At 39.6% G+C, this 10931-nt stretch overlaps 1 non-coding gene across 1 annotated transcript; it reads right to left on the bottom strand.

Annotated features, from left to right (window-relative positions):
* Positions 1–9932: 9932 nt before the first annotated feature.
* LOC127746855 (small nucleolar RNA R71) lies at positions 9933–10039 on the bottom strand. Its single transcript, XR_008008667.1, has one exon. It is a non-coding gene; the product is annotated as a small nucleolar RNA R71 (small nucleolar RNA).
* Positions 10040–10931: the final 892 nt, after the last annotated feature.

Below are 10931 nucleotides of genomic sequence, written 5' to 3'. Positions count from 1 at the left end.
AATGAATGGTGCATCAGACATTAGGAGATTGCTTAAGGGCTTGGCTATCTTTGAAAAATCTTTAATAAATCTTCTGTAGAAGCCAGCATGTCCCAAAAAGCTCCTAATTGCCTTGACATCACTTAGTGGAGGTAACTTTTCAATTAGCTCCACCTTAGCTCTGTCTACCTCAATGCCTTGATTAGAAACCTTATGGCCAAGAATTATTTCCTCTATCACCATGAAATGACATTTTTCCCAGTTCAAGACTAAATTGGTTTCTTGACATCTTTTCAATACTAAGGCAAGATGGTTTAGGCAACTAGGAAAGGAATCTCCAAATACGGAGAAGTCATCCATGAAAACTTCAATGAACTTTTCTATCATATCTGAAAAGATGGAGAGCATGCAGCGTTGAAAAGTTGCCGACGCATTACATAGCCCAAATGGCATGCGCCTGTAAGCAAACACTCCATATGGGCAGGTGAAGGATGTTTTCTCTTGGTCTCTTGGATCAACCACTATTTGGTTATATCCTAAATAACCATCTAGAAAACAATAATATGCATGTCCCGCAAGTCTTTCCAGCATTTGATCCATGAAGGGAAGTGGGAAATGATCATTTCTTGTGGCTTCATTGAGCTTCCTGTAGTCAATACACATTCTCCAGCCTGTGATGGTTCTTGTAGGGATTAGCTCATTCCTTTCGTTGGGCACCACAGTGATTCCTCCTTTCTTGGGAACTACTTGAACTGGACTGACCCACTGGCTATCTGAAATTGGATAGATTACTCCTCCCTACCACAACTTCATAACTTCTTTCTGTACCACTTCTTTCATTGCTGGATTTAACCTTCTTTGAGGCTAAATGGAAGGTTTGGCACCTTCTTCCAGGAGTATCTTATGCATGCATATGGCTGAACTGATTCCTTTCAGGTCAGCAAGTGTCCATCCTATGGCATCCTTATGTTTTTGTAAGACTTGAAGCAACTCTTCTTCTTGTTCTTGGCTGAAGGCTGAATTTATGATCACTGGATAACTTTTGTTCTCTCCCAAGTAAGCATACTTGAGAGTGGTTGGTAGTGTTTTAAGCTCCAGTTTGGGTACTTCTTTTCTTCCCTCATTTTCTTCTAGTATCCCTTGAATATGTGTTTCAGCAGCTGCAGCTTCTTCGCTTGCTGCTAATTCCTCTTCTGTTGATGCTTCAAATTCTTCTTCAAGAGTTTCTTGTATCAAAGCCTATACGGAATCCAACTTCATGCATTCTCCCAATGAGTTGTGTGGGTAGCTCATGGCCTTAAACACATTGAATGTCAATTTCTCATCATGTAGTCTAAGGACAAGTTCACCCGTCCCCCACCTTCACTAACAAATCTTCTACTATCCCATGGGGAAATTTGAATGATCTATCTGCTAGTTGTAAAGCCATTCTTGTTGGTTTAGCTTCCTCAATCTTCATTTCTTTCATCATTGCTAGAGACATTAGATTTATGCTGGCTCTTAGATCACATAAAGCCTTTTCTACAGTGATTTTCCCAATGATACAAGGGATTTGGAAACTTCCAGGGTTCTTCAATTTTTTTTGGGGCAATTTGTGTTGGATGATGGCGCTGCATTCCTCTGTGAGTACTACAGTCTCATTGTTCTTCCAGCTTCTCTTTTTGGTCATCAACTCCTTCAAGAACTTGGCATAGAATGGCATTTGCTCTATTGCCTCAGCAAAGGGTATGTTTATTTGTAATTTCTTGAAATTTCCAGGAATCTTGAGAATTGGTTGTCCTCCCCCTTCTTCTTTAATTGTAGTCGTTGGGGGTATGGAGCTTTTGGGAGACATGATCTGGGCGCTTCTCCTTCTTGGTGTGGCTTAGGGGTTGAGGGTTGAACCTCCTCATGTCCCTTATTTTCTTCACCCGGTTTCTCCTCTGGTGTTTGCTTGTGGGTCTCCTTCAGTTCCTTTCCACTTTTGAGGGTGATGGCTTGACATTCCTCCTTTGGCATTGAGTTAATATTGCTGCAATTGTTGTGTCCAGGAACTTGCTTGAATAAGAATCCAACCTGTGTTTCCAGTTTCTTGATGGCAGCATCTTGATTCTGCATGTTGGATTGCACTTCTTCCCAGAAGGCTTTACTATCTTGAATGTCCTTGCATAGACTTTCAAGTAGAGCCTTAATTTTTGAGAGCCTCTCCTCGGTGATTGATGTGGGGTTGAGATTAGGTGATTGTGAAGATTGGTTGGATGGGTGTTGGTAGTGTCTCTGTGAGGTGTTTTGATGAGTTGTATGGTTGTTGGAGTTGAAGTTGTGGCATCTCTGATCTTGCCCTTGATCTTGTTGATTTCCCCATCCAAAGTTGGGGTGATTTCTCCATCTAGAGTTGTAAGTTTTTTAGTATGGATCAAAGCTTTGTCTAGGTGAGTTTCCAACATAGTTGGCTTGCTCCCAGTCACCTTCTTCTCCTATGTTTGCTCCTTCTTGAGCTGGTGATGAAGTGATGGCTGCTGCAATTTGGTTCTCCTCCACCTTCTTGATAAGATCTGCTAGCTACTTGGTGATCATCTTGTTCTGAGCTAGCAAGGCATCCATGTGGTTCAGCTCCATGACTCCTCTGGTGCTACTTCTTTCGGATGCATAGAAGTAGTCATTTTCAGCAACTGTTTCAATGACATCTATGGCTTCTTCAATGGTTTTCTTCTTGTTTAGAGAGCCTCCTGATGAATGATCCACAGCCTTCTTTGACTCATATGAATGACCTTCATAGAAGATGTGAAGTTGGACCCACTCATTAAACATCTCTGGTGGGCATCTCCTTGTTAGATCCTTGAACCTTTCCCAAGCTTCATAAAGTGTCTCCCCATCTTGCTGTCTGAACGTCTGCACTTCAATTCTCAGCCTATTGATCCTTTGAGGGGGGTAAAATCTTGCCAAAAACTTGTTCACTACCTCTTCCCAATTAGTCAAGCTCTTCTTAGGAAAGGATTCAAGCCACTTGAATGCCTTGTCCCTGAGTGAAAAGGGGAACAAGAGCAACCTATAGACATCGGGGTGGACTCCATTGGACTTCACCGTGTCACAAATCCTCAAGAAGGTGGTCAAGTGTTGGTTAGGATCTTCTTGAGCACCTCCTCCAAATGAGCAATTATTTTACACCAAAGTCATGAGCTAGGGTTTTAGCTCGAAATTGTTGGCATGTATGGTGGGTTTCTGAATGCTGCTCCCACAGTTTCCAGGATTAGGATTGATATAGGATCCTAAGACCCTCCTTTCCTCCCCAGCACGGTTGGTATGGCCTTGATTATGAGCCTCCTCTTCATGGTTGTTCTCCAAATTCTCTTCCATGTTGGGTTCAAAATACTCTTCCTCTGCTTCCTCAGCACCAATAATCCTTTTTCTTCTTGTTTCCCTTCGTCGTCTCCAAAGGGTTCTTTCAGGTTCTGAATCAAAGGATGTTGAAGCTCCTTCTCTTCTCCCTGTCATACAACAGATTGCACAGCAGGAGATGAAATGCTGAAACTAGTTTTGTTAGAGTAATTGTTAGTTTGAGTGATGCAAATTATCAAACAGTTAGTGGGTTAGTGAGCAGAATTATAATAAAGAAAGAAATGAAGAACGAAATAAAACTAAGGGGTGGCAGGGGTGAGGAAGAAATCAAAACAACTAACAGAAATTTATTAAATAAACTACACAAAAAGGAAAAATGCTCAATTTAGTGATCTTCAAACTTAATCATTGTTGATTCAAAATCAATCCCCGGCAACGGCGCCAAAATCTTGATGCGTGAAAACTTGTCTCTCAACAAATTTCCCTTCGGCAAGTATACCGAATTGTCGTCAAGTAAAACTCACAGTAGAGTGAGGTCGAATCCCACAGGGAATGATTGGTCAAGCAATTTTAGTTAGAAGAAAGTGCTAGTTGAGCTGAGCAGAAATTGGATTTGGAATTCGCAGAAAATTAAATGACTGGAAAGTAAATAGCAGGAATTAAAGTGCAGAATCTTAAATGGGGAGTTGGGGTAATAAGCATGAAATCAAATGGCAGAAAGTAAAGAGAATGGGTAAGATAAGATGTGGGGAAATCATTGGGTTCAGGAGATGTTGCATTCTCTGGATCAAGTTCATTCTCATCTCTTCCTCAATCAATGCATTCATTGATCTCATTGGCAATCTAAAGTGATTGGATCCCAATTCCTTGGTAATCCAATCTCTCTAAGCTTGAACAATTGCCCAATTCCTTGATTTAATTGCTCATGGGAAGAGATGAAGTATGGTCACTGATTATACCACATGTATTCCCAAATCAAAGTGTTGGTAGGATTACATGTCACAATATCCATCCAAACCCCAATTTGGTCTAACATGAGAAAGCATTTCTAGCATGATCTCCTGATCCCTTTTAGAAGGCTCAAAGGAGATCCAATTATGGAGAGTTTCTTTTCCAAGACAACTAACCAATTGAATTAAGATTGAAAGCTTTCTAGTAAGATCAAGAGAAAAGAAAGAAGAAGAAGAATGAAAACTATAATTGATCCATCAAATTACAACAGAGCTCCCTAACCCAATGAAAGGGGTTTAGTTGTTTATAGCCCTAGAAATGAAAAATAGTAGAAAAGAAGAATCCATGCTAAAGTGCAGAAAAAGTAAATCTATAGAGAGTAGTGCCCAGAAGTGCCAAGCTCCTCTCTAGTTCAAAACTAATCCTATATATACTACTCCTCATGATCTTCTAGTGAGTTCTTCAAGTCTTGGATGTGGGCTCTGGATCTTGAGTTGAAGCAGTTACAACCTTTAGTGGTTCCACCCTTATATACCCACGTTAACTCCAACGTTAGTAGTCTTAACGTGACTACTAACGTCTCCTATTCAATCCTTGGCCAACGTTAATGGGACTTACTTTTCCCATTAACGTTGGCTTATGCCCCTTTTCGCAAACATTAATGGGACTCACTTTTCTCATTAACGTTGGCTTGTCCCTTGCCCCTACGTTAAGTCTCACGTTAGCTTAGCTAACGTGGCTCTTAACGTGGATGTTCTTCACCTTCGAGAGCATTAGTGACACTCACCTTTGTCACTAACGCTCCAATTGCCTAAAGTTCCTACGTTAGGACTCATGTTAACTAAGTTAACGTGGCTCTTAACGTAGTAAATGAAGCCATCTCCCAACGTTGGTGACAAAAGTGAGTGTCACTAACGTTGATTCTTTGAATTCAACTCCACGTTAACTTTCACGTTAACACTCTTAACGTGAGAATTAACGTAGGCAATGCTAATGATCCAACGTTAGTGACAAAAGTGAGTGTCACTAACGTTGGCATTGTTGCTCCTCTTCCACGTTAGAGTTCACGTTAACTAAGTTAACGTGACTCTTAACGTGGGGCATTGCCTAGTTTCCCAACGTTAGTGGGGTTCACTTTTCTCGTTAACGTGGGGTTCCCTTTTTTCTTCTACGTTAACTACAACGTTAAGTTAGTTAACGTGGCTATTAACGTGAGCTATGGATGGCTTCGCAGGCATTATTGGTGATCACTTTTCTCATTAACGTTGCAAGCTCCTTGCCATTCCACGTTAGTGTTCTCGTTAACTAAGTTAACGTGAATGCTAACATGGTTCTTCCATGCTTCATTTGTCCTAAAGTCAAGCAATTAAAGTACATCAAAGCTCTAGATAAAGTCATGAGATTATGCATCATCAAATTATCATGCAATTCTAGCAAAAATCTCATGAAATCATGCAAAGTTCACAATAGTTGCTTGAATCAATGTGTAAGTGTATATTCACCAAAAACTTGCTATATTCACTAAGAAAATGCATGAAACTACCCTAAAATAGTAAAGAAAAGGTCAGTGAAACTGGCCTAGATGCCCTGGCATCAAATAGACGGAGTGGTGATGAGTTGATATAAGAAAGACTGGACTGATTCCTGGTAGGAGTTGATTGGCAGCAACTCTATCCCAATGCAACGGTTCTTAGACTGTCAAAATCAGGGTTGAATCACTCCCCTCGTCTCTTAGACTCTAATCCAAGAACTGAGAGATCTAAACGGCTATTCAAATTCAAGAAAGATGGTGTTCCAATGATGAAATAAGAAATATTGTTAGAGAGGTTTGGCACGAATAGATTCATGGTTTAGCCATGTATATCCTAGCTCAAAAAATAAAGCATTGTCGGCATAAGATTGTCAGATGGCAGCTAGAACACAGATCTAATTCGAAGGTGGAGATTGATTTACTACTGTCTGAATTAGAGGAACTTCGTTTAGCAGGAATTCATGGAGGCGACATCATTTTAGAATTAGATGACAAACTTGAAAAAATATTGCAAAATATTGAATCTTATTGGAAAGATAAGTCTAGAGTCAAATGGCTCAAATCTGGCGATCAGAATGCAGCTTTCTTCCATCAGAAATTTAGAAATCGGACCTGAAGGAATAAAATTTGGCAACTAACTGGCAGTGATGGTGAAGTGGCTACTTCAAATGCTGGTATTGCTTCTGTGGCTGAATCTTATTTCAAGAACATATTTTCCTCCACTTGTCATGAGAATTATGAACCTCTGTTTACTGATTTTGAATGTAAGGTTACAACTCACATGAACCGTAGGCTTCAAAGACCAGTGACTATGGAGGAAGCAAAACGTGCAACATTTAACATTCATCCTCGAAGTGCTCCAAGAGATAATGGTATGATAGCAAAATATTTTCAAAGCTTTTGGAATATACTCAGTGGTGATGTGTTTTGAGCAGTTAAAAGATTCTTTTTAAGGGGCAGAATTTTGAAGGATTTTAATCACACTCAGATCTGTCTTATTCCTAAGATTTCTGATGCTAAAGATATGACTCAGGTAAGACCAATAAGCCTATCCTCAGTCTTTTAGAAGATTATCTCTAAAGTATTTGTACATAGACTTCAGAGTATGATGAATAGACTAATTAGCCCTACGCAGAGTGCTTTTATTAAAGGAAGATTAATCTCTGATAATATCCTAATTGCTCACGAGTGTATGCATTACTTGAAGAACAAAAAAAGGGGACTTGAAATTGAAATGGCACTAAAATTAGATTTGAGTGAATACACATCCGGTGAGGGGTTTGATCGCTCAATTCTATGTTCTTACACCTTATAGTTGTATCTTCTTGCAAGTTGTTTAATTGGATAGTTTTGATAATTTCAATTTAATTCTTTGGACATCGATCTTAGCGCATGAACTCTTTGCATTGGCCCTAAAGCTTTCTTGTGATGGATTGAAATTTCATGGTTTGTTCCTACCAACTCTTATCATAGTGCATATTGGCGATTAGCCTTAGGATAGCTGCATGCATTTAAGTAGTTTATAGCATAAGTCATTTTCCCTTTCATCTACCTCCTTTGAGTGCGTTTAGCATAAGGACATACTAGTGTTTAAGTGTGGGGTAATTGATGAATCCTTATTTGATGTTGATTTTTGGTTGGATTTAATGGATTTCATCACATAAACTTGCACTTATTCCCTTGAATAGCATGATTTTGAACTTTCCTCCCAAATTGTGCTTGATTATGAAAATATGCTCTTTCGTACCCAATTTGATCTATTTTATTCCATTTGCCATCCATTTGATCCCTTGATGTTGTTTGTGAGTAATTTTAGGTGTATAAGGTAGGAATGGCTTGGAAAAAATGGAAGAAGAGCATGCAAAGTGGAAGAAACATGAAGAATCAAAGGAGATGAGTTCAGAGACGTCTGTGTGCGCACAGCCTCTTGTGCATACGCACAGGAGCCCAAGAAGAGTGCGTGGATCATTTTGAGCACGTCGCGCGTCCACCCAAGCATCGGCTAGTGTGCGTGCGCATAGCTACTTGTGCGTACGCATAGGAATGGATTTCCGCAAAGTGTACGGATGCACACGCCTGTGCGTCCGCACAGGTGTCCGCACATGACTTCATTAAAATAGCATGTGACTCATGATTTGAGGGCTTTGGCGGCCCATTTCTAAAGTATTTTAGCTCATATTGGAAGGGAAATGAAGAAAAGAACATAGCATATCATTAGGATAGTTTAGGAGTAGTGGTAGGAAATTGAGGTTAGTTTTCTCTAAGTTTTCTTCATTATCTCTACTAGGGTTTCTATTAGGGTTTTACATTTAAGTGCCATTTCTATTTTTGATGTTGGATTTTGCTAATTTCTTTGTAAATATTCTCTTGTTATTACTCTTTATAGTTACATTGTCATTATTCTTTCTTCTAATTCAAACTATAGTTCAATTTTACTTCTCTTTTGCAATTTCAATTTCTTGTTGATGAATTTGATGTTTGATGTTTGTTTCATGCTTTCTTATGTTATTCTTGTTGATTGAGATCAATTGATGCTTTTAGTTTCAAATCTTTTCTAACTTTTCCTATGTTCAAGTTTTTTTCCCACCAAGTGTTTGACAATATGTCAAACATGGTTTTAGGCTAAATTTTTGTCTCTTGGCTTGAGTAAAGTGAGCAATTGGGTTTCTAGAGTTGGAATGTCCAACATTTAGTGTCAATTCTTGGATTGTTAATTGTTCTTGTTCCCACTAACGCTAATTTGTTGTTAAGGCAATTAGCAAGCAATTTAGGATTTGTGGGTTAAGAACACTTATGCTCATTTAACTTACTTTCCGATGTGAGGGTTGATCAAGTGAGACTAATCCATCATAATTGTCATAGTTGTAGTTCTAACAAGGAAAGGACCCTTAGCTCACTCCAAGCCAAGACTCTTTTTATGCTTTCAATCTTTCATACATTGCTATGTTAATCTCTTTTATACTTTACTTATTTATATTACATAGTTGGTTCTTTAATTTCTTTATTAGTTCAATCATTACAATTTTGCATGTTCTTTTATTGATTTATATGTTCATTTCTTCATTGACAACCCCTTGATCACTACAACTGTAATTTGCACACACATTGCTCTCAAGTGATTCCTTAGGAGATGACCTGGGAGTCAAATACTCTCGGTTTTAGGTTAGTTTTGAATTGTGACACATCTTTTGAACTTCAAATTTGATTATGAGAGTTTTTGTTGGTTTGGGCTATGCTACCAATGGATTTATTTCATGTTTTGATTGAATTCCGAATGACACAAAATTCTTGCTCATCAAATTTTTGTCGCCGTTGTTGGGGAAGTTCACTTTAAGTGCAATGAGTGCTATGATTTTGGTTGTATAAATATGTAAATAGTGTGAATACTTGATTTTTTGTTTGCTACTTTGCATTAATTGTAGATACTACTTTACTCTTTAGTTAGTCTTAGTAGTTGTAGATTGTTAAGTTAGTTCTTGTTTACTTGCCCACTTTTGTTTTTCTTGCATGCTTTCATTGCCTCCTCAGTTGAATGACACGGTCGCTTCCAGACCCGAGCTTGGCCACTTTTGATCCAGAAATTGAAAGAACTTTAACTCGTATAAGGCAAGCTTGGCACCGACTAGCTTTTGTGAATAGTGAATCGGGTTCCCTTGAGGATCACTCCCATTCACTATCACCACCAATCTGTGACCATTATTCTCCAATCAATGAGGAGACCATATATTCATCTATGGGGAGTACTGAAATATCTTTGAGTGACTCAGGTGACACCGTCATGGCGGACCCACGTCGAAGAATCACCTTGAAGGAGGCCGGAGCTCCTGATCTTAACTTGCAACCGCTTCAAATTCTGTATCTGACCTTGGATCCGAATTTTGAGCTTAATTCCGGCACAATTAACTTGCTCCCCAAATACAATGGACTGCCTGGGGAAGATCCTCTAAAGCATCTAAATGATTTCAAAGTTGCATGCGCAACTGCGAGAAGACATGGGGCGGATGAAGCCGTAGTGTTGGTCTTCGCTTTCCCTTTCTCTTTGGAGGGAAAAGCGAATGAGTGGTTTTATACTCAGCCGGGTGAAGTTATATCCAACTGGGACTTGTTGCGTAAAGAATTTTTGGAGAAGTTCTACCCTCCTTAGAAAATAGACAAGCTGCGAAGAAAGATCTCTTGCATTGTTCAGCGAGATAGGGAGACTTTATATGAATACTGGGAGAGATTTAAGAAGTTTCTGGAGGCTTGGCCTTATCACCAGATTGATGAGTTGGTTCTTATTAGTTATTTCGGTCAAGGAATGCACCACCAAGACAAGCTTCTCCTGGATGCCGCGAGTGGAGGATCATTGACCAAAAACAAGATCGCTGCAGAAGCATGGGAAGTTATATCGGATCTAGCGGACTCAACTCAACACTCAAGGGCAAGGAGTCCACAACCAAAAGCTTTGGGTGAAGTTTCTCCCTCTGGAGATGCTATTCTAACTAAGACCCTCTGTGAGATGACGATTTTGTTAAGACAAGTCATCCAAGGGCAACAAATCCCTCAAGCTTTGATAAATGCTCCACCTCAACCTCCAAGGATCGAAGGACCATCAAGGATATGTGGTGTTTGTGCTTGTAATACTCATTACACCAATGAGTGCCCTCAACTCCAAGAGGACACTACATTGGTGGTTGCTAACTCTTACCCACAAAGGCCCAATTACAACCAAGGACCCTACCAACATGGAGGCAATCAAAACCAAGGGTAGAGAGATAATTCAAACCAAAGGTGGAACCAAGCTCCTCCAGCTCAACCCAACCAAAACGCTCAAGTCTACTACCATCAACATTCCCAAGGTCAACCCCAATACCAACAACCACAATACCAACAACACTACCAACAACCCCCATAACCTCAATCTCAAGTGAAGTATCAACATCCAAATAGTAGATCCAATCCTTCTCAAGTTAACCAAGCCCTTCCTTCCAATCAATCTCACATGAATGACACAATTCACACCTTCATGCAAGAGCAATGAGAGTTTCATAAGAAACAAGAGGCGTATATGCCTATGATAGACAAAGCCCTTTCCTGTTTAACTCTCCCTCCTCAAACCACACAAAACACCCAACAAACTTCAACCTCAAGTAGTTTACCCTCCCAACCTCAA

Source organism: Arachis duranensis, chromosome 4, assembly GCF_000817695.3.
Source record: "Arachis duranensis cultivar V14167 chromosome 4, aradu.V14167.gnm2.J7QH, whole genome shotgun sequence".
NCBI classification, from domain to species: domain Eukaryota; kingdom Viridiplantae; phylum Streptophyta; class Magnoliopsida; order Fabales; family Fabaceae; genus Arachis; species Arachis duranensis.
Note: the sequence above shows the minus strand (reverse complement) of the source record. Positions and strands in the feature narration are given on the sequence as shown.